The 22,710-nt window shown below is 35.0% G+C and overlaps 1 protein-coding gene across 2 annotated transcripts in view; it reads left to right on the top strand.

The window, feature by feature from the left end:
* Positions 1-22,710, top strand: part of LOC142979512 (uncharacterized) — a 43,853-nt gene that overhangs the window by 11,966 nt on the left and 9,177 nt on the right. The gene's annotated exons all lie outside the window — the stretch shown is intronic.

The following is a 22,710-nucleotide window of genomic DNA, read 5'->3' as shown; positions in this document are numbered from 1 at the left end:
TACGCTGATTGAAAAAAGTTAATTTAGTTTTATCTATGTTTATTCTTAAATTATTATTATTTAACCAATTTATTATGGACCTAATTGTAGTATTTATTTCTTGTTGATAATCTTGCCTATTTTTACATTTTATAATGACGGTGCTGTCATCGGCAAATAGTGTCATAGGGTTGTCGGTTACTTCTGGTAAATCATTAATATATAATATAAATAAAAGTGGTCCTAGGACACTGCCCTGAGGCACGCCATACAGTGTCGTTCTAGTTTCCGATTTATAATATTCTTCTTTTTTTGTTTTTATATTTATTCTACTTATTTCTACATACTGTTTGCGGTTTCTTAAATATGATTCGATTAATTGCAAAACGTTACCCCGGATACCATAGGCGTTAAGCTTAGCAATTAAGATATTATGATCCACATAATCGAAAGCCTGCGTCATATCGCAGTATAACGCACATACTGGCACTCTATTATCTACACTTGTTATAACGTCATTTAGAAAATCATATATTGCCATATTAATTGTTTTATTTTTTCGAAAGCCCTTTTGGTCTTTAGATAATATATTACATTTTTCTACGTAGCTATAGATTTGATCATTAATGTACTTTTCGAATATCTTTGAGAATATTGGGATGAGTGCAATAGGTCTATATGACTGCAAAAGTTCTTTATCATTTTTTTTATGAAGTGGTTTAACAATGGCAGTTTTCAGATTCTCCGGATAGATACCTTCAGAAATACATAAGTTTAATATATAGCTAAGATGTTCACTTATATTATCACAGACATATTTAATTACTTTGGTAGAGACACCATCATGACCTACACTATTGGTATTCTTTAGCGATTTAATTATTTTTTCTATGTCATGGTTAGTACTTGGATGCATAAAGAACGAGTTTACGTAACTGGGAATATTTACTGTGATATTTTTACCCCGATCAGGAATAGGTGTTATTTTGTCTATGAAGAAGTCATTGAATGCCTTTGTTATTTCATATGGACTATTAACTATTTCATTATTTAGCTGAATTTGTGGGATAGTGCTCTTAGGCACGTTCGGTTTAGAATTATTAATGATATCCCATGTAGCTTTTGCTTTATTAGTAGATGTTTTAATTTTATTGTTATTTTGTGCATATTGCGTTAATCTAATGATTTTTTTGTACGTCCTAGAATAATTTTTAAACCTATTTCTATTTAAATCAGTAGGTTTAAGACGGTATTGCCAGAGTAGCGTTCTTTTCTTTTTGCTACACACTCTTATTCCCCGCGAAACCCATGATGGCTTCCTGTTTGTTTTTATTAATATCTTTTTCAAAGGGAAACACAAATTATAGAACAGCAAGAACGTCTCCATGAATATTTCAAAAGCTTTGTTTGGGTCATTAGTGTTGTATATTTCCGAAAAAGATATGCTATTTAGACATTCATTAAACTTATCCATATTATTTCCACTGTAATCGCGTCGTTTGACATACCACTGATTAACTAAACACACTTTTTTTACTGGACATTTCAATACCTGTGAAGTATGATCTGAGAGAGCATAATCTATAACTTCTGCTTGGCAGGTTTTACCTAAATTGTGTGCGAAAACATCAATACAAGTGCCACTTTTTAATCTAGTCGGCTGATTAATTTGAAGTTTGAGATTAAAATTAAGTAGAAGACATTCTAATTCTAAAGATGTGTTATTACGTTTTAAAGTATCAATGTTAAGATCTCCACACAAGACTATTTTATTATTTTTAATTCTTAATACATATTCTAACATATTTTCTAATTGGACAAAAAATGCGTTCAGGTTACTCAGGTTCGGAACTCTATAAATACATATTATAGTTATACCACATTGTATCAATTCAATAGCACAACATTCAAATATATTGGTAATTGCGAATCTGTAAATGTCTGTAATTTCTTTCCACTGGTGGCCCTTTTTTACTAGTATACACGAACCACCTCTTCTACAGTCACCTCTAGAGAAGCACGCTGCTAAGTTATAATTTGCTAGAGATAAGTATTGTTCATAGCCCGACATCATGAAATGTTCTGTTATGCAAATGACGTCGATAGTTGATAGACTTTTTGACCTTAAATCTTCTAGACAGACGCTAAGCTCATTACATTTATTAAGGAGACCTGCGATGTTTTGGTGCATTATGTAAATGGACTTTTCATAGAAAAAACTGACTGTGGTCGAGTTCTTCGTCCTGTATTTCCGACGATTGTATCTCAGCGCTATGTTCTCTGATGTCCTGAATGAGTCGATTCACGTCCTTGAAAATAACTCGCATGCCGTTGTCATTGAGAGATCCACTGCGTCTATGGAACATTGTGTAATCGTAGGAAAGGTTTAGGTTTGAATCCAACGCGTAGGCATATTCATGAGCGTTTATGTCATGGTAGAGTTGATTATTGAAGTTTTCAATTCTCCAATTATACATGTTCGTATTTCTGCCACATTTGAAGGTTGGAGTGCAAATAATAATGTTTGTATATGTGATTTTTTTCAGATAAGCTTGTATGCATAGTATTAAGTTTACATAATCGTATGTTGTTCTAAATTCTTCTTCTCCTATTAAAATAATACAAAAATCGTTCATTGTAAAGCCTTGTATTTTATTTTCTATATTTTGCAGCATTTGTCCCGTCCTACTGTGAGGCATAAGATAGTGGCATATTTCAGATTTATTTTGAAGTGTAATTTCTGCTATTTTTCTCACTTTGTTTATTTTATTGCTGCTAATTATACATATCTTACTTGGTATGTTTTTCTGTCCATCTTGATGTGAATTTGAGTTATGTTCTATTGTACCATTTTCTGAACTTCGTAAGTGTTTTTCGTTGCATTCGCTTACACTTATTGCCTTATCAGCTAGAGCCAAAGTTTGCTGTGTTTTGTTGCTACAAAATTTTAATGTGCTATCATCAGTTTTGCTACACTGTTTGCCTTTTTTAGTTTTTTTATTAGATAGGTTTTCCTTGTAATTATTTTTTAGATCGTAGTTAGTCTCAGTTAATTGCTCTATAGTTTTATTTAGATTATTATTTTCCAATGTTAACTGATTAATTTTTAGATATGCATCAGCGAGTAAATCTTGTTGTTTTTGTAGTTGCTTTCTGAGCTCTGTTATCTCTTCTATGCGCGATGAATCTACAATAGTCTCATCCACATCTGAACTTAGGGAATCTAAGAACTCTTCACAAGAAAATGTTCTAGACAAATTATTTTTTGTCCGAAATGTTATGTTTTCGTTTGCCGTATCCATGACTATTCTTTACAATTTATTTTAAATCGAAGAAATCACAAAAAGACAATCGTGTTGGTAGGATACGATACCTCGACCATATGCAGATTACAACTGCATCAATGACCACTGCGCCAAACTTGCTTCAGTAATCGTTGTTAAATTTGTTATTCAATTACCGGTTGCACTTCCGTGGAGATCGGGATGTGTTCCTATTGGCTAGTTAAATAAGACTGACGCCACAACAGTTTAAATAAAATTAACGTATTATTTTATCACTGAATAATGTTTGTTTGTTTTAAAGTTAGTTTGGCACTATTTTGAGATTATTTTATATTGAAGTTCTAATGGTATTTTAATGCACTGTGGTTTATCTTCTTATTTTGTAATTTAAAACACTTATTTCGTTTTATCACTGCACTTTACTTTGGAGATCGTTTTTTGCTTATATTTTTCTTAACACTGTATATAAAAGTACGCCTACAATATATGACTTGTATCAAAGTAATAGTCAATCAAAAACACTTAATACTAATCTTACAACACTCAATTACTATTTTTAAAACATTAATTTACGCGGAGCTGATGTGTTCTCGGCGACTGGCGCCATCTATATCAATGTTGTTAATCAATGTTTTTAGTAGCAGCGGGATGGCACAGGTTTTAATTTTGTCTGAGTACATAATTTACAGACAAACTTAGCGTTGCTCGCGAGTAGTACGTTTTTATTTGTATTAAATGTTGCTGACTTTTGTTTTTATTCAGTCACTTTGTATTTATTTTACGCTGCTGAACGATTATGCGACAGTTTATTGTTACTTATTTATTTGTAAATGTTTACATATAAATATAGCTTCAGGTATTAAACTATTACAATGCTCTTTCATTTAATTTGCTAGGAAAAGGTCTTCAGAATTTGATAAGATGAGGTGAATTTACCGTTTTTGTACGAGAAAGCTATTTAGGTCTTTGAGAAAACTCATTTCGGAAGGCAAATAGCCGAGCGGACCGCGTCCTTCAATCTCCGTTAAATCACTTTAATTTCTTTACTATTATAATATAGACGACGGATTTTCTACTTTATTAGTATATTAGACACAAAGGACTATGCAAAAAATCGTCCCATATCATCAACAGATGCCAAACATATCTCATTAAATACATCTCGACATTATGATTATTTTTTTTCTATGGCGACATCACTGTAGGATATGGGGTTATCGTGCAAAAAAAAAAATATGTTATACTTATACAGTTTTATTAAGTACTAGCTGACCCGCGCAACTTCGCTTGCGTCACATAAGAGAGAATGTGTCATAATTTTCCCCGTTTTTGTAACATTTCTCGTTGCTACGTGACGTGCGTGATGATATATAGCCTATAACCTTCGTCGATAAATGGGCTATCTAACATCGAAAGAATTTTTCAAATCGGTCCAGTAGTTCCTGAGATTAGCGCGTTCAAACAAACAAACAAACAAACAAACAAACAAACAAACAAACAAACAAACAAACAAACAAACAAACAAACTCTTCAGCTTTATAATATTAGTAAAGATAAAGATTAAGAACTGAATTAAAAATGTACTATTTAACTAAAAAAAACTCGAGAGAGAACAGCCGTAAGACGTACTTTACCCTCCCTCCTTGTTCCTCTTGTGACGATGGAGGCCACCATGCCACATATTGAGGACTTTCCAGAACTGACTGATGATGATATGATTTTATTCGCCTTGGGGACCTACCATATAAAACTTGCAAAATCCTACTGTGCGGAAAATATTCGGAATGGAATTTATTATATTGAATTATTTCGAGAAAACCAGCTAACTGATTTGCCAAGGTATAATATTCGAGAAGATAATGTCTGGTTAATTAGAGGACGAATACAATCTCGACACGTTAGATCGCGCGTTTATTATTGTTACATATTAATAAACCGACGTGAAACTGGCAGACGTGCTATTGAACAGTGGTATTGCACATGCCTAACAGGGGCGCGTACGGTTGGAAGTTGTGCCCATATAATATCAATTATATGGTATATGGGCAAAAGTCGGCATATCGACTTTAATCTACCAGCGGCAATGTTATCGACTATTATAATAGATGAATAATATAACGTTATTTTTGTCTGGATAATAGTTCTGTTGTTATTAAGTATCTACTTGCACAATTGTTTTTGTTTTATTAATACTTAAAATGTCAAGTTGAACAATTGCTTTTTGTAATTATCGTCTAAAATGTATTTTTTTATTTTAAAATAAAAATACTTTATTTTTGTCAAAAGTCTTTTTAAAAAAAAAAAACCCCGTCGAATTCCGAACTAAAAATTGGTACTGACTTTTCATGGGAGGTAATAATGATATTGAAACTTGTCCCATGTCTGTTGATGGGATGGGACACTGCCCATACATTTTTTTGCATGGTCCTTTAAGGAAAATATGGTAACACATGTCTATCATAAAAGCCAGTTAAAAAACAAAACCGCTTCCTCTATAATTATTAAAGAAGATAGAATTGACTTAATTTAAAAAAACGCGTTGTTTTGCGACAAAGGCAAAATTTCTAACGAATAAAATGTCGGCTCATAAAGTAAAACAATAAAAACTTTGGTGCACAGGCGTTTTGCGTTTTGGCAAGAATCTTGCATTTTTGAGTTTACGGCAACTTTACGTATCCAGTGATGCTTGCTATTCCGCTCGGTGTATTATTAGTTCCTACACGAGCCACGCGAGGCACTGCCAACTCTATTACTTGAAAACATTTGAAATTAAAAAAATGGTAATTAGTATTTTATGCTGATTCACATCATATACATATGTATAGAAAACGCACAGATTTTAGTTCATTACAACACTCTGATCGGAAAGCCTTAACATTAGCACATCTATAAGAAGAAAATCTTATTTGAATTAGCCTATTTTTAAAACAGAATTACATGAAACGTTTTAAAATACATTTCCCAATTTACGTCATAAGGAAAAACTGGATTTAAACGGACAGACTATTAAATTTAGCCCATGAAGCTATTTTTTTCTTTTCCCCGTGTCATTATTTTGATGCGGGTACACCGATTTTATCCTTTTTATTTTAAGCCTACCGAGTTTATCTGAATTTGGTCAAATAAATGCTTGGATAACAGTACTAAGGGCTATTTGTATCGTATATTTTTAGCAAACGGAATGGATTCGCTTCCCCCAAGGCCAGCCTATATTAATATTTTCTTTGTAAATATTTTTATATTCATGTAACACATGGCTTAATGTGTTTTTTATTTAAATATTACGTTAGATATGTAACCCAAATCCTCTCGCTGGTATACATCAATCAATAAGTGCTTACAACCCGTAATCGTTCCCTACTGTGCTTTTTCACAACCGCTACAACGAGTGATCAGGGATTATGTTATATGTATGTACTACCTACATAAATCTGTAATGGTTAGAACAGATTAAAAAAATACAATTCTATGAAATAATGTACTGTATTCGGTTAGTCTTTAACTTTACTATAAATATATCTGCTACCAGGGATGCGTATAATGTGTCTGTCAGGGGTCAGTCATAAAGAAATACTCATGGCTTTGTCTATTTTTAACCTAACCTAACCAAGAAATTGGACAAGCTAACAGCGTATAGCATACTACCTAATGCTTAAGACTAGTCTAATATTTTAATAACTTCACAAAGTCACTTACTATAAAGGTGCTGTAGATATATCCGTAGCACTGTACTCTGTATCCATAGCACCAACGGAAATGCCTCCATCGCAGGGACGAGGGTGGCTCCGGCGCGCGTCGGTCTCTCACTCCGCCTTTCAAATGAACAGTGATTTCATACCTCAGCTCACCCGTTACTGTCATTCAAAGTTCACAAACTATTTGTGGGTGCAGGATACCATGAATATAAACGAGGAAATGTGTCAGTCGGAAGACACCAGCATCGGTTCATTGCATTCGACCATTATACGCCGACAACATTCATTTATAAATTCAAACCTCGACAAAGAAAATGACTGCAGAATGTTAAGATCCTTTTTCTTCTTGTCTTCCACGATAACCCCTTTGTTTCTATCGTGAATAAAAAGCTACAAACGTCTACATTTTTCATTAAAGCTTCGCTCCCATCAATATTAATGGATTCTCCGAAGGATTAATAGTATTGAAACCCGCAGTTCAATCTGAATAATTGCAGATGGCACTACAATTCTCCGATCTTCCCTAGCTTTGGAAATACGTTTTCTTTGTCGACGTAATATATCCAGCCGTTTGTCTTAGAAGTGGGGGCGATATTCAAAGAGCCCTCGGTAATATTGTTGTCAACATAATATAAGGAGAAATCAACAATCCAAACCGATAAAAAGTTTTGAGGTTTCCGTTTGTTTTGTCCCTTTTTCATATGTTCGATATTTCTTTTTTCTTTTGTTGCTAATAAAGTGGTTTACGTAACTTTCCTTATTTAATAAACGAGTGTAGGGTTCAATAAAATCTTTATATTCGAGTAACATTATGCGTAAGTTGGCAGTAAAGCAAAGTTTTACCCTATTTTGCATTCACACGCGGCGGGGTGAAAGTGTTTTTCATTGTCCTACAGAGTTCCCCGTCGGCTCTGACAGACGTAGGTTCTTTTTGTGACCGCGGTGCGAGCGTAAGCTCTACCTCTGAATACACATATTCACTGAACACCTATACGTTTGCTCTTTTGAAGGAAAACTATTCAGCATAATTGTGGGTCTGCGTAGATCGTTCATATACCACAACTGCAATGTAAGTCGAGTAAATTGCAAGTGGGAGGTTAAAATTACATGCTAAATTGCAAGCAATAAATATTATTGTTATTCCTCCACAGTAACATACAATGTTTTTGGGTATTATTTTTTCAATACAAAAATATTATCGTTGACATAAATCTATTCAGCTAACAAAATAGATGTGACGATAAAAAACAATGTGATGTCATAACGATAGCGTTAACAGTAACAGGTGTTGACAATTACAAAACATAAACCCGTATTAACGCACTCCAATCGTTCCAAATACATTTTAATGTAATTAATTTCAATGACGGGCTGATATACATTTCAACTTTATTACGCTGGCTCGCCTGAGTAAATATTGGGATAAAAGCATTACATTAAAAGTCCAAACGTAATATAAAATGGACGACCGCCATTGGTATTCGATTCTAAGACAACATCGACCCAAAATACACCGCAGTAGAAGTAACTTTGGCCAAAAATGTAATCGGTTACGGTTAATAAAAAGTTGTTAGGTAGCAGTCCTCCATTTGTATTCAGAGGAGCCGAGTCAAAGAAGGGTTTCCGAATTGCGGATGGACGTCAGCATCATTGTCTTTTGAATTTTTTGCAACCTTTAAAACTCGCCGGCTTATAATTCAACTCACGTGACGAGCGCTAATGAAAGACTTACTTAAGTAACTGCGCCGGAGACGGGAATTAACAAGTTCGGAATACAATTCAGTCTTTAAACGAAGTTCATTTTAACGCCGGTAAAGTGGAAAACATCGACCGTCTTCATTTTTTTCAACAAGAAGAAACGTAAAGTTTTACTTCTCTTATAACGAGATACGGCGGTTAAAAGGATTCCGGTGACTCGCTTTATCATTTTTTAAACACTTTGAGTCGGTAATAGGGCTTAATTTTAGTTGACCGTATGCTGCGCTGAGTAAGACATTCGGCGAGGGAAAGGGTGCGCGTATTTCATATTTTCATTTAGTCGAGTCGTTAAATAAATAATAGTAATTTGTGCGGCAAGGGCTGTGGCGTAAAGCTTATCTGCGCAGCAATTAAGAAAAACCTCGGAGGCTGTGTTTTTTTCAGCGGCTGCGGAGTGCCGTCGGCTGATTGCTAATTCCGCGACAAAGAACGCTATTACGTGGCCACAGCCAACCAACAAATGAAAATATTTCCAAGTTCCACTACAAAATGTACTAAAATAAATTTAATTCAAAGTAATTTTCTGTGATTTTGCTTTGTTTTATTAGGACATTATTGAATAAAGATGTAAAGATTGGCCAGCTCGTACAAAACGTTAACTGCATCGGTATCATAGAACTTCAACTGAAAGTATCATATCTAAAAGAAGTTGGCGTTAAAGTTTACGAGTATAATGGCGCGCACAACTAGGGTATCGTCGGTATCGTAGCCGTAGCCCGTAGCGCTACGAGGGCGTAGACGTGGCCGCGACTCAGCCGAACAACTTAAATTGCCTGAAAACACAAGTTCCTCGTCAGCCACAAAATAAACGCCGAAGAGAATTTATTTGCTGCATTCACAGAACGCGAATAACAATACGGACGAGCACAATAACGTCAATTTGATTTCACTTGTATTTTCTTACGAAAACAAACCTCTTGTAAACATGTTTGTCTCTCGACGAGCACATATTTCGTAGATGGTGTTGTCCCCATAGATTTTGGTTTATTTATGCTGGCTCGGTACGCAGCTGCCTCGCCGATTTGTAAATTAATTCAGTACGTCGGAGACATATTTATTAAGTTTCAAATTATCTTATAAGGTAAGTAATTTGCATGTAAGACAGCTGGTGATTATAATAAATTATTGGAGAACCTGTTGCTAAAGGTTTCGTATTTGCGTTCAAAATGTTGTAAATTTAGAATAGATAATATCCCTTAGAATATTGTAAAGCAAAAGTAAGCTTATTAACTTTGAAACAAGTCATATTTTAATTAAAAAGGGTTTGATCTGTGAATGTTTTAGCATTATACATTAAACCGATTCGTAATGAAATGTCGAGTATAAGAGGTAATTGAATGAACCAAGTAGCCTTACATTGAAAATAACATATACATAGAAGGTAGTGTATATTGAAACCCATATAATCTAAGATGTCTAACGAGATTTGCGAACGTCGAGACATATTATTTGGAAAACGTGAAGCGGGTCTTAGGAGCAAATTACACGGGAAGCCAATCATCGGGGTCTGGGTGTAATTAGTATGTGCGGTCTATAATTCATTTGCATGAGTTGTGCTACATTAACGCAAGCCTATTGACTCGCAAGTATCTTGTGTCAATATACCCTCTGTAATTAAACCGATGTGGCCTTTTGTTTGTTGAAGTGATACGAATTTATAATTATTAAGGAAAACTTTATGTTATTTTTAGGTTATTTCGGTTCACATAAAACTAGATGTTGAGCTAAATAAAGTGTTTGTCACTTCAATAACTATACTGAAACATCTAAGAATAAAAGATAATTTCAATTTTCCAATGGAAACTCGATATTTCTACAGAGCACCTACCAGTTACGTTCCTGTAGGAGCGTACCATCCTCTTATTCATTTAATATTACCGTCCTCAAGAGCTCAAGTAAAGAACGAGAAAGGATTTCATCTTTTCATACGAACGACCTTTATACGAAATAAATTTATTAATACCCTTTACTGTATAATACAAAATGCTACGTGAAGTTTTATCCAATTTCGTAAAAGATCGTGAAGGTAATACAATGTCAATTTTACTATAATTTAAAAATGTTAAGGGAGAACTTAGTGGGACACGAGTTCACCCTCGATTTACATTCAGGAAGGACGTTGGACTCGAAGGGTCTAAATCGAATTCCTATCGTTTTTTTGTACACGGAAGTCGGGTCACAGAACTTGGCCACCACGTTCTCGCCTACGACTCCCATAACCTTGTTGAAACATGGCAAATTTATTGAATATTGCTTCGGCTTCTGTTTGTTTTCCTTTTCCTAAGATACTTATAGCGGTTTATTTCTATACATTTTGTACATTTTATCTGTGTTTTATATATTTTAGACACAAAACTTGCTTCAGCTTTGCACAAAATACGTAAACTTCAATATTGGTATAAAGATTGGATAATATTTTACTGCAGACCAATCCTCTCAGGATCGTTCATTGTACCTGACAATGAACGATCCTGAGAGGATTGGTGGCGGTGTAAGATTTTAATTAGTACACAGGTGGACGCTCTAGCCACCTGATATACACACGTACAATCTCTTACTCTGCACCTCCCACATGATACTGTAGCATTACTTGACGCTATGGAATTTTCGTTTTACGAAATCAGTTATAATTAATATTATGACGTGCGTTTGGCTATCCACATTCACCAATATTATTAATGTCCACAAAAATCGTCATCGAAAATTGACTTTGCCAACAAATATTTGAATTGACGACGACCGTTTTCATAACCATGAATATTTAATTTAATTGGCAATATCTGCATAGACTCAGACAATCTGCCGATAGGTATTTGGAATACATTGGTTCCTGCATAATAAATGCTCTTATAATTTCAAACAATTGGGTATTCATAAAGATCTGCTCAATACGAGTCCAATATTTCGTCGACGGATGGAGCAGTTTGTTCGTTTTTGCGAAATATCTTGCAGCCATCTGCGTTTTATCTCCGCGATGTATTACAATTTTCTCTTAGTCATATTTACCTAAAAATTCCTTTACGAAGTTCTGTTTTCCTTTCGAGAACTGAATGCTTATTTAGTTACAGAAACGAGGCATAACGACGTTTGACTCAACTCGATTTAGGTACGTTGAACGTCTGAAGAATGTAATGAAAACATTATATTCGCTATATTGCTTGGATGTTTACATTCTACAAATACGCATTGTCTAAAATTGACAATGAGTTCTTTGTTTAGTATTTAACATACAGTGACGTTAGTATTAGATTAATCACAAAACATACGTATTTCTAAAAGGTTATTCGTTATTAACTCGTTTCACGAAGCAAGCGGAATGAATTGAGAAAATAGCCACGTAAATAATCGATCATGTGTTGGCGGTAGGCGCGGACATGATGATCGGAAATAGCACCTGTTTGTAACTGTTACGTTCACACAACTTCCATTACTGGTTTATCATCATAGTTGTGGCACGTCAAACACAAGATATATATATTATGTAATACACTGTCACGTTTTGAATGGTACTTTGTTATCAATTTAATAATTGTTATTCGTTTGGTACGTATCTTCGAGTGTAGGTACCTATGTATTTTTAAAATCATAATGGTCTGTAGCGGTTAAAATTTAAACTTATATTGCTTCTTATCAACAATAAATACACGGTATTATAAAATTGGTTAAAGTAATATCATTTTTAAATAATTTACTGTCAGTAGTCATTTTTGAAACTGAAAAAGTAAGTGTTCATATTTTAGCTTTTGACTGTACAGACACCTGCACCCAAATTTTAATTTATTTCTAGGCATTCTAAATAAGCATAAATCATTAAATAACATACTGGCCAATGAGTTTAACATAGTACATAGACAATTTATCCGTGTGGAACGCACCACGGCTGAGTCACAAAGGGTCGGACAAATCACATTAGGGCCACGCGTGAATTGTAAATTGGACATTAGTAACACCTCCGCGGCGGGGTGCAACTGCGTCGTTAAATGTTCCCTGACGAATGGACCTGAAAAATAGCATTTGCGTTTCATTTTCATAATACGTTGATCACTGCGTGTTGATTTTAACGAGTGTAGCATGAATAATGTAGGCTTGGTTTATTCTGTGCAATATCGAGTATAATTTGATAGATTTAGGAAGATATTATTCAAATGAATGGTATTATATTTGCTTTTATAATTTATATTAGAATACTCTAATTATATGTAAAACCGGATTTTGGTTACGCGACCAGTCTTTGACAATGGGCTCGTCTACTCTAATATGACACTAACATAGTCTTTCACACACCTCTGCCTACCCCTTCGGTTTATCCCCCTGTTGTCATAATAAAATGACTGAATAGAAAACTTTATATGCATGACTAAAACTACAAAATAATATTCTCTTTCATATTTCTACTAACAATATTTTAACTACGAAGCTGTTATATTCCAGCCAGACACAGGGAGCGCTTTGCTTCTTTTATCACGATAACCGTAAAGGATCTTCTAATCGCAGTGTGTTATCCGATAAGTACTATCATCGGGAAGTCTTCACTCTCAAGCACTCTGGAGCACACCCTTTACATAATCGCTTAACGATAGACGACATAAAAAGTTATTACATGAGAAATGAATAAGTTTTAAGTTTAAAATAAGATCTTTGGTTTAAAACCCAGCATATAGCAGACGTACCGTAATTTCACCACTTGTTACGCCAAATATTTTAGTTATGTATCTGTTAAGCTTGGTTTAATTGGTCTCGATATAATTCATAATACCAATTTTACAGATTATTAATAAGATATAACCTACCTGCTGAATAAAGTGAGCAGCTGTTTATATTTACAAGTGAGACTAGGCCTTAGAGGCCTGCCTATTAACCGTAACAGTAAAAGTAATAATTAAATAAAAATACACAATAATCCAAACATAGCTTGGATGAAATAAATATAGACTAAACATTTTCTGTAGATATGATATACTTCAATCCAAAACACTATTCCATTCACCCGAGTTGAATTGATTTCGAAATGACAGCGTTACTATTGATAGATACACTCACTTTATAAATCTTGTTTCGCTCGCTGTTATTTTCCGTGCAATCAGACCAATACCGATCTGTAATTGGCGCCCAACGGGGACCTAACGAGACTGATTGTTCGCTGATGTTGCAAATACGAACACCCTCCTTTCTTTTATATTTATCTTTTTACAACTGTTATGATGCTCGTCGAATTTATTTTTTATAGTTTTATGGATGGATAAATATACCAAAGCCACAAGGACAAGAGAGACCAAACAACTTTGTTAGCATTCTTTTTATTATTAACATTCAGCCGTAGCCTGAGCTTTTATTAACTACACTTCTTTTTACTACGTCTAAGAAATTTCAGTTTTTACTGTACCACTTGAGATTTTCTTTATATTCTCTTCACAAGAAATCCTACTTTCACACATGAGCAACTTATATTAGAAACATTTCAGCGTACAAAATCAAGGGCATATCAAAGAGAGTGGAAATACAAAAAAATAAATGTACAATAGAGATGTAGCGGAATATAAGTGAATAGTAAATAGAAACCTATTTCGTATACGGCGCGTCATCTCCCCGATTTCTCGGCGGAATCTCAATAAACATGTTTTGGTCGTTTTGCGATACATTACCGACAATATCTCGGAATGAGCGCTATTTGTCTCGGGCCCGGCTCTCGTATAACTAATACTGGGCGCACGTATAGCCCTGCGTGACGCTCATTCATTCCCAATTTTATTTTGATGACCCCTATTATGATATTGTTGCTACGTGTGCGGTCGTACGAATGTAGTGCTTTAATATTTTTGTTGGCGATATATGTTCCGCTATTATACAATCGCGCCTGCAACTAATGTTAGAATTGATATGTTTTAAATGTTTTGCTACAGTTTTGAAAGCAGGAATTTTTGTTCAAAACATTTCCAGAATAAAAGGTACCTTAGTAAGCGGTCATTTATATCCACGCCCAACTTTTGATTTCCAGTGGGAACATTTAAAAACGCAATATTCAAAACGATATACGGAAAATTACAAACATGAAGCTATATTTAGATATTTTAACGCATGCATGGGAGATATTTCACTCAAAATATGCTCGCATATTACACTTCAATTTACTAAAAATAACAAAACAATATTCGCAAGCGATAGTGCACTTCATGACGCAAAAGGAATGTAGTTTCACAGGCGGGCAAGCCGGAACAATCGAATTATGTTCAGCTATTAAATTCAGCTCGTCCCAGGAGAGCACACTTTATGCCTTCGGTAATCGTCGGTTGTTAGCAACCATTTATATAATGCCAGTCTGTTTATATTGATTGCCTCTTACAATTAGTGGTTTTGCCAAACATTTCATTGCGGTTCTCGACATTGATTGCGAGTATTGATTGTGTTGATTGTGAATCGACAGCAGCATTTAGGTATTGTTGTTACGTTACTGACTGTAAATGTAATCGATTTGTCATAATACTAAGTTTTAATAAACTACGTTTAGTCTAATACTTGAAACTTTTAACTTTAAAAACTACAAGAACTTTATAATAGAAAACGTTAACCTTTAATCCAAAGTTCTTCTTTTTTATTACACTCTTACGTACTAGCATGTGCGCCGTCTCGCTGCCACGGAAATTAAGTTAACGTCTCATATCGCTATCAGTCTGCGACTGATAGAAAACGAACTACGCGTCGAGTTCTTTCTTCTAAAATGCACGTTAGAACATCGGTATGAAGAAACTTATGTGAAAACTTTTGAACTATGTAAGAGAACTTGTTGCGAGCCCATTGGGACTGGTAAGTAGTGCTGACAGCTTGATGTGCGAGCCACGAGATACTGAAAATCTTACTGTAAATTCTCGCACTAAAGCGGGGTGTTGTATACAAAAGACTACGATATTGTTACCTTGTAAAGTTTTTTGTTCTGTTTGCAAACAAAGAAGACAATTTGACCAATATTTTACAAACTGGAAGTAATTAGCCGATTGCATGTACAAATAACGTTTTCAATTTAGTAGGTTTGATAGTTACTTCGATAAATAAACTGCAATAAAACCAAAACCATTTTATTCCAATATCAATATCGAGTTTATTGTAGCGGAAAATTAAAAAAAGTAACCGTGTGATTCAGGATAAAAAGTAAAAAAATATTTGTTAACGAACAAGCGTTCACCCGGGTAGCTCACAAAATATGACCAGTACAATCGTAAACAAAATCATTTGCGGCTTACAAGCCACTTCGCTTTGTGTTCGGGAGTATCTCAATTTTTGCCAGTGTTCCGGGTAATATTCCCTTTGTTTCATCGATGAACCGCGGCTGGCACTTAGCGCCCTTTGTGCATTACTCGCGTCGAACGCCCGAGGCGTCGAACCGACACTGGGCGGCGCTACCGATGTTCCCGCTGTATTCTTGATGATGTACCAACGTTGAAATATAGCTGCCTTTTTGTACTACCGATATTTTACCTTGTCTGTTATAGCGATGATGGTAGTAGTTACATTTTGCAGTGCGAGCGTATATAACTTTCTCTTTTAGAATATAATAACCCAAGCTATTAAGCCCTCCTGTTCGCATATTTGTGTAAGAGCTTCTATAATATATTATAATTCTAGTCCATATTTTTCAAGTAGGTAACAAACTTGACTTCGTCTGATCACATTCTATTTACGTTGTTAATGGATCAATTAACGGGTAAAACTAGGACCATAGATTTACGAAACACTCTTGTTCAAAAAACGAAAAGCAAAAAATATAGGTAGCGCAATATTTCAATAGTAGATCAGTTTATTCATCCGTGGAACAAGTTTATCCTTGCGTGAGAATTGAGAGGACATGTGTGTTAATAAATAAAAAGCGAATAGTCGGAATATTTATTTAAATACGTAGTTTAAAGCCGGATTATTTTGATTGCCGGCCATGACACCTGGCTCAGGCTTGACACGTTGTATCAGCAGCTGTCAGCAGTTTCCGCAATATACGACGCCCTCACTCGCGAATTTATATAAATCCACTGGATTTTTTTATTTTGTAATAGAAACCAGTTATCTAAACATTCGTAAAATAAATGTTAGGTTCCAAATTGCTTTAGCGATAACTGCGAACGATATTTTCGTTTAAACTGCAACGTTTTAGTAATAACAAATAGTTTTGTAAACCAATGGTACTAAAAATAGAACTAACGCGGCAACGATAAACTTAGTTGAACTAATATGCTATGATTATATACATTATACAACCATATTATTATTGTGCAATTTCTCATTAAACGTCAAATACAATCATATCTGTACAAGTTTCATGATTACAAGTCGCAGTTTGAAAGTAAGTTGCGAATGGTAACATCAACATCAATTACAATGCAGTAACGAGTTCATCTCGAGCTCATCAAATAAGACACCCGCTCCCCTGCACGTATACACTTGTATAGAGTGTATACAGACTGTATAGAGTGGTATCAGTAAAGTTTATGCATGCGTGATGAGACGGTATTAGTTGGCAACTCCATGCTTACCATAGCTTTGTGCTGTCATTATAATATGCTACGCTATGCTGATTCTGTTACAAGTTACGCCGTACTATTTGATTGGGGAAAACTGAATTTTGATAGACTCGTTAGCTTCACAACATTTTCGATATACGTAAGTACGTATATCGAAAATGTTGTGTACAATAAGTAGTGTGTTTCAAGTGAAACACACTACTTATTGTACCTAACTAGTTTAATTACAAAAACATATTATTATCCTAATAATGTATAACAAGTGCGTAGTTGTATTTATATTTATTTCCCCAAAGTCCTAATACTTGGCACAATAGTATTACTTGGCTTGGCATAATAGTATTACGAACAGTACCATAAATAAAAGATAAGGAAATAGTCCTACATTTATGAAAGTAAATATAAGATTTACCGCGATAATATAGTCTAGCAATCTCGGAGAATAGACAGACTATAAGGCTACAAGTCAAATATATGGTGATAACAGGGTCGGGACCTCCTCACCAATATACATATAAAATACATCACTGCGGGATCTCCTTTATGTGAAGTTTGCCAAGTTTTTTTACTTACGAGTGTATGAATGCCAAGAATGTGATTTATTAACCCGCGCATTATATCCGGTTATATTTCATGGGATAATCTTATTTATTTATCTGAGTCACCAACAAAATGGGTAGCCGTCTAAAGAATTGAAATTTGTATACAATATTCCAAGTAAGTACTTTACGGTTATTTCTAGAACATAATATTTTATACTGTGGTCCTGCTCTCTCGTTATATATCTCTATGTGCCTTTCTTACGACATCCATTAAGATATCGGTAGTCGTTCGTTGTTTACGATTTATCTATGTAGATATATCAATTATATTGGAACTTAATTGGCTACTGTACATTTTATCCCTAACGGATTATACAAATGTTTGGCTTTCCTTGTCTCTCCGTACGTACGTAATCTTGTTAGGCGGGAACTCCGTCTTAATTTACATATCGTGTGATCATCAATTCCGTACGTGACACAAATAACATCGCGTTCGTTGTCGGGGAGTATGCCATGCAATTCCTCTCGTGTCACCACTAGTTGCAGTCAATTATCTGATAAGCCACATCACCCTTCGACGACGCGCGACGTGCCTCCGGCGCTCCGTGCTGAACCCCGTCGCCTAGCAACCGAGACAACCTTCCGATCAAACCGCAAACGAAATTATTTCTTCCAATTTATTCCCTTTATCGTCCAATTAAAAGTCTCGGTTGTATAAAATTGATTTGTTGGTCGAATAAACGTTCTGTAACACAATTGTCTGGGCGGCCAACGTCTGGCGAGTTTTAATTTCCTTGTATGTTAGTGCCAAAAGATTGCACGGAAATTGTTGCAAAGTAAGGGACAACGTTTTTTATGTTTACTGTTATTGCGAACATTGGATAACACGAACTTGTATAGCAGTTGTTTTAATGTTAAAAGGACTTTTTTGGTATGATCATTAATAAAATGTATTTTGTTTTAAAAGCCGTTACCCATAAACACTAATTCCATTGATGTGTATCACTAATTATGCACAAAGCAAATGCATAATTTATGCATTGGCTCGTGTTCGTGGAAACTACTCTCTCTAAATAACATTATCCGCTAATTCCTTCGAAATCCCAAAATCGATGGAAATTGCTGCTCGCGGATCAAATAAACGTTAATGTATAGAACCGTTTAATAGTTCATGTTGCTTATAAAATATTTGCACGCTGATTTAGCACTTATTGAGTCGTAAATATTTAACATATTTTAGGTCTATCAACAAAATAATTCGAGCGCAATTCTTCCACTTCCAAGTAATACGAAACCTTCCCATTTGATTGTCGAATAGCTTTGTAGTCACTTGATGCGAGTGTCCTGTGTGAAAAGAAAATAAAAGGCGAATAAATCCGAGAAAATTCATGTAAAATCAGAAGAGCAATAGTGTCCAGAACTCTTTGTGGGCAAATTGGGAGCGGTCGTGGAATTGAGTTAGAACGGTATCGTGTATTCGGACGTAGCGAGCGCGGACGCTTCGACCCTTTGTCGTGTCATCAAACTGCAAATTGGCAGTTTGTACCGCGGCCCGGCCACCACTACCGGGCTACCGGGAGTGACCGGGAGATAGCTGCGGGCGATACGCCATACAAATATCGCCGCTCAACAAATAAAACATGCGTTTCAATCGTTATATCCATTGCTACATTCTGCTGTTGCAATAACAGCAGCATGCAGCACTGCTGGCTTTACCAAGAATTTTATTGCGACTAGTGAGAAAAACTTACTCTATTCCTAGCGATTGGTATTCGTGAAAAGGAGACGCCCAAAAAAATTTTAATACAGAGTATTAAAAAACTACAACACTATATATTTTTTTATATTTTGCAAATAGATGTTCTATCAGAAAAATAAAGTAAGAATACCTAGAGGAGGAAAGCTGGGATGCATAATCGAAGGACTCTTGTGGGTACTTTTTAAGTCGATGACGTCAGCGGGTAGGCCCAACTCACTTCCCAAATCCTTTACTACTGATGGTTTGTACTCGGATAACCGCTTCAATGCTGTTCTATTCAGCGTTGGCCGTTTTATACATAGTTTAAATTCACAATTTCAGTTCTCGTAACAAAGTTAAGTGCAAACAGAAAGATCGCAGCGTGCTTAGTAAATGCGACAGTCGCTCGTATAAAGACACTAAGGTACGCGCTAGAAAACACGTCCCGATATAAAGAAAATTATTTCTATTGTACTGCTTTAGTTACATACAACAAAACTTTTAAGTATCATCCAGTTTGTTTCGCAGTCAAAACTTTCCACAAATTATATGCATACAATCTATTCAAAGCAGATCCCGCGACTCATCAGAGAGACCTCGTATGCATTTAATTAACGGTCAAGTACAACTTCAGGCTACAGGAAAATATGTCAGCGCATTGGAAATTTAATTAATTTGAGCCAGAAATTCTAGAACATAGAGACACATACGCTAGGTTTATTAGTAAAGCACATGTAGAGTTCCCGGTTACTAATGAAAGCCGATGAAGTGAGCGGCGCGCATCATCCACCTGTATTTACCATTTACCTGGCGAACTCGACTGGCTCAGGTTAATTAAATTTTGACACGGAACCCACGGAACGTCCGTGTATACGGAAAATGTCAATATGGATGATTTCCAACTAAATTCTAGCAGGTACAGTTTGGTCTAAGTTTATTTTCGCCCCAGTTTCGCTCGGCTATGAAACTTGGTGTAATGTTGTAGTCATATCTGCTTAATGCCCGCTACGCTCAGTACTCTGCTCCAGTTTACTCTAGTTAGACAATAAACGTTCACTAATATTAGAGAGCATTTTGAAAATAAAATTGCGACTTAATGTAGTTTTTAATTGTATCCAGTGGTTCCGAGGCAGCTTATAACTAGTTTCAACAATAGGCTTGTCGTGTACTAGACTTTTACTTGTGTTCTATTCACAAAAACACTGAGTAATTTGAATTTTAAGAAATCTTTTGTTTAAATGAAACCATCGGGTACGTAACATAATTCTTTACACACTCCTCAAATGTTCTAACTAGTAAGTATAAGCCTTTACTAAGACTTAATATACTAACATGACGTAGCAAGATATTTGTAGTAGTACATGACAGTGTAAATTTGAGGGTCGAATACCTTCGAGGAGCGTATAACGAGTCATGTTTACGAATAAGTTTATGAGCGAAGTTTGCGATAACGTCGTACCGTCACAACCCGCATCACTCCACAGTTCCTTGGTCTTTACACGGAATCTCGACAACTTTCTGCTCCTTAACTTTATGTTCTCCTAGTAAAATAAAACTCTTGTACCCGGATTTTTAAAGCTATTTGTTTATTTTCGAAAGTCGTTTGTACGGATAAGTATAGTGAATGTGATGTATAGCTTATATTAACATTATAGAACGATCAAGGCGAATATGAATGAGATACTATTGTGGCTAATAACTTAAGTCAATCTTTGATTAGCCTGTACCTTATATTCCGAAAAAAATGGAATTACGGAGAAATTAAAACTTCTCTAAAAAATTATCGTCTGTTTTTCACCGCTTGACACTGCGAAACATCTGTTGTAGAAGCACTATAATCACTGGCAGTATGAAAAAACATTATATTGAAGTAGTATAGTGACTTATTATTGAAGCTTGTAAGGCGAAGTTCTTGTCACTGTCAAGTACAAATAGTCATAAAAAGTCGTCCGCAATATTTATATAATATCTCATTATTGTACAGATAATATCGTGTTAGAGGCGTCGAGCCGAGTGATTGCCATAAATCAATCGTTCGGACCTAAACAAACTCGTGGAGCGTACAAACAGATAGCGCAATATAAAAGAATGATAATGTCCTTGCAAACTTCTTTCCTCCGACCACCAAAGATTAAAGGACTGTGTCCTATACACATATATGTCTATACTTCTACATACATTTATGTGTCTTTATGTACAAATATTATGTGTCGACTGCCTCTGTGACGGAATGAGTGCTGTTTATTGATTTGTCTCTAATAGATAATATAATAATATATATTAGATAATTCTCATTTGTAGCCGGTATATGGCAATAGACTCGCTTTCCTATTACATTGTTAATTGCGAAACGCTGTTGTTTTTGATACACCTCTGCCTACACCTTCGGGTATAACAGGCGTGATATTATGTACGTATGTATGTGTGAATATTATGTGCGAGAAATATATAGGTTAAGTTGCAAACAGAATATTTCATGAAACATTTAATGTCTAGCTACAAACGCTTAGACTGCTCCCTCGTAAATGTGTAGAGATTTTATGAAATGGTTCGTGCTTTAGTTAAGCGTTCCATAAATTGATGTGGCCGGTTATATATCACGAAATACATAAACATTAAAGTTTTAGTATGAAATTAAATCTTGGAACAGGTTGAATTAAATAAATTATGTTTTTTAGAAAGGAATTTCATAAACTTTCTGTAATAAACAGTGCTTTCGCACGTGAATAAGAGACGATTTATCTACGGAAAAAGTAGGTTTTTTAATAGTAAATTATTTATCCCACAGCGAGTGCGGATTTCTCCCGAAATAATAGAAAAGATTGTCTTGATTAAATTTTCAAAGAATTTTGAATACCACAAAAATAAAGCAAAAGTCTATTTAACCGCTACACGCCGAGCTTTACATAATAATATATAGAAATAACTTATAAACTTGATTATTAAATCTATAAGTAGTTGGAGGTACAAATTGTATCATTAGTATGCCCTTAAAGCAGTAATCCTCACTCGTACTCGTCGTCCAGACTAAATCCAATTACCGCGCGTTGGCTCCGACCTACCACACAGACCAACGAATTACACAGCTCTACTATAAACACCGCGCTTATTTCACACTATTCTTAATTTTCATTTGTATAAGAAAATAACTTATTTTGTACAAAAATATTTTTTTAATGACGTTTTATTGAATCGATTCTTATAAAGCTT

This window comes from Anticarsia gemmatalis, chromosome 16 (genome assembly GCF_050436995.1).
Source record: "Anticarsia gemmatalis isolate Benzon Research Colony breed Stoneville strain chromosome 16, ilAntGemm2 primary, whole genome shotgun sequence".
In the NCBI taxonomy this organism is placed as follows: Eukaryota; Metazoa; Arthropoda; class Insecta; order Lepidoptera; family Erebidae; genus Anticarsia; species Anticarsia gemmatalis.
This window is presented reverse-complemented; position numbering and strand designations above follow the sequence as displayed.